Below are 2,893 nucleotides of genomic sequence, written 5' to 3' on the forward strand. Positions count from 1 at the left end.
TTCTAACAAGCACTGGCAAAAGTATTTTAGGTGCAATTTAGGTAAGTCATATGTCAACTAAAATGTTTCAAAAATTTGCAAAGTCTGTACACTAGTCCTGGTGAGCTTGCTTCAACTAAATGGCTAGATGGGTTTTATTTTGTTTTGTTTTGTTTTGTTTTTTTACGTTGTGTTGGGTCTTAGTTGCTGCACTTGGGGATCTTCTCTGTGGCACGTGGGATCTTTGTTGTGGCACGTGGGATGTTTTAGTTGCGGCATGCATGCAGGGTCTAGTTCCCTGACCAGGGATCGAACCCAGGTCCCCTGCATTGGGAGCACTGCGTCTTACCCACTGGTCCACCAGGGAAGTCCCTCACTAGATGGGTTTTAAAGGTGTGAAATACATTTTTTTTTTAAAGAAGGGACATCTACACTGAAAGGGCAAATGTAGGCAACACAAAAAACAATCACTTTTTTAGATCAACATCTTACACTTTATAATACACTCATAAATTTTTACACAAATGTCATGTTTATAAGTGCAAAAGGCAAAGAATCGAAGTAACTGTATCATCAACTACATTCAATAGAGTTAATACTGTTGTCCCCATTCTCCATCTTCTAAATCCAGAAGGGAACCCTAAATGCCATCCCCCATGTGAACTCCACTTTCAGAAGTTGGAGACTGGGTGTAGATCTGCACACAACTGGGTTCCAACAGAGCTGAATTGAGTTTCCATTGTGTTCCAGGCCAAATCTGCCAGAAGAAAGTCATCCATTGCTGTCTGAGTTTCATTGCTGTTGAAGAATAAGCTCCCCAAAGTTTCAAAGCCAGAATTCATGGTCTGTGTTTCTGCACTGCTTAACTGAACTTTGCTTTCTAGGGCAGGGAGGTGTTTAGCAGCGGAGATTCTTTCAGTTTGGGTCTCTGTGTCAGATGAATCAATACTCATGGAAAAGCTGGAGTGTTTCAGAATGCTTCCCAGAGGCAGATGAGGGCTACTGTCTAAAAAGAAGTTCAAGTCCCTCTGTGTCTGCGTGTCAAACATTTCAAGGCCTAAGAAGTTAGAATTTCCTCTACGACTGTAGGACTGGGCAGAGGTGTCTGCAAGTAAGAAGTCAGTTTGGGTCTCTATGTCCAGCAATTCCAAGACTGACTCAGTGGTTATGGGGCTAAGTTCAGTCTTTTCAGTTTGAGTCTGGATATTTGAGGTCAAAAAGAATTCTTCAATATCAAAATCAACTGCAGGATTCTGGGTTGGGCCAGATGGGAGCTGAGTGTCAGGTCCTGTACTTATGTCAGATGAAGACTACAATTGTCCAGTGTCTGACCAGGCAGATTACTTGACAAGATGTTTTCCAGATCACTTAATAAATCCCTGGTTCAGGTCCGATTATCTGTCATGTTCTGTGAAGAAAGTATACTGTTCTGTGCACTGAATGAAGTTCATGATTGGTTCAGATTTCTCAATATCTTGATTTAAAGTTTTAGGGTGGTTCTAAGGTAACAAACCATGAGTTACAGTCTCTGCTACTAAGCTGCTGCTTATAATTTGTCTGTAGAAACATCATATGATGAATGGACACTCTCAAAAATGTCTCCACACATTACAGCTTGGTCAATCTGTACTCGACCATCTGTTGGACTTCACATTCCACTGGTTTGAGTTTCTCTCAAAAGAGATCCCACCTGATGGGAAACGGATCTATAAATACATCAGTCTGAGCAGCTATAGATGAGATTACCTTAGAACTGGGCAAAAATTTTGAGTATGAACACTAATGGGAAGGGAAACTTGAGAACCAAATGTCAAATCAGTTTAAGAACAAGGTGATACAGAGGAATCAGGGCTAGCCCACTGTGCAGACAGTAAAAAGTGTTGTGTGGTGTAAGACAGGTCTGCCTGTACATTGATTGAAGAAATGCTGTTTTCTTGACATGTGTTCCCTAGTTCTTATAAAGAGTTAGATGGACTTTTACCCAAGTTCACTTGAACACCTGTTCTAATTGGCTCAACAGCAACAGGATTTACAATTTTTGAAAGAGGGAGGCTCTCCTTGAGAGAGCAAGCCTCTGAATCTAGGCCGAGGATCAGGGTTCCTATGGACAAGGGCAGTAAGTGCACAGAACGGGGGGGACAGAGCCCTGATGATTGACACCCAACACTACAGGCTGGGCTGAGGAGTCTGCTGTAGGCACAAAGACAGGCACTTCAGGCTTTGGTAAAAACAATTTCTGAGGATACTGTGGACATGTTGGAAGAGTCTGCTTTCTGGCATTGGAGCTGCAAGAGTCTTCAAAAGAAGCCATTAGCCTTATTTCTGAAGTTTCTAGTTCTTGAGCATCTGGTCTTGGGGTTGATTTGTTGCTCATTGATTCAGTGGTCTTACTGGACAACTTCTGGTTGTGCAGGCACTTTTCCATTTTCCTTTTCTTACTAGATGGATCCCTGTGTTCTGCAGGGATCGCATGGCCAGTTCGGTAGATGTGGGACTGTAATGCAGTCCTTCTGGCATAGGGGCAGCCACACGTGCACTGGAAGGTATTGCCACAATCCTCTGGATGTCTTTTCAAGTCCTACTCAGTGGCATACGAATTGCTGCACTTAACTATGTTTGTACTGCTTTTCTGCATGCATTTTCATAAAGTGCTGTTTTCTGAGAGAAAATTGAGAACTTGGTCTGTCAGGACCTCTCGGGCATCCTTCAATCGGAAAACAGTAGAATCTCGGGACATTTTCAAATCTTTTCCTATTGTTGGATTCTCTATGCCATTCTGCTGGTGGTGGCTCTTGACCAGGTGCGTGTTGAGCACCGGGCTGTTGGGCAGAATCTTGCCGCCGCTGCGCGCCGGGCACAGGCTGTTGGTCCACACGGCCCGGGACAACTAGCTCACCCATGGAGGAATGAGCTC

The 2,893-nt window shown here is 43.6% G+C and overlaps 1 pseudogene; it reads right to left on the reverse strand.

Moving 5' to 3' along the window:
* Window positions 1-650: 650 nt before the first annotated feature.
* Window positions 651-2,893, reverse strand: LOC103081292 (ATM interactor pseudogene; annotated as a pseudogene).

This window comes from Lipotes vexillifer, unplaced genomic scaffold (genome assembly GCF_000442215.2).
Source record: "Lipotes vexillifer unplaced genomic scaffold, Lipotes_vexillifer_v1.1 scaffold1765, whole genome shotgun sequence".
Classification (NCBI taxonomy): domain Eukaryota; kingdom Metazoa; phylum Chordata; class Mammalia; order Artiodactyla; family Lipotidae; genus Lipotes; species Lipotes vexillifer.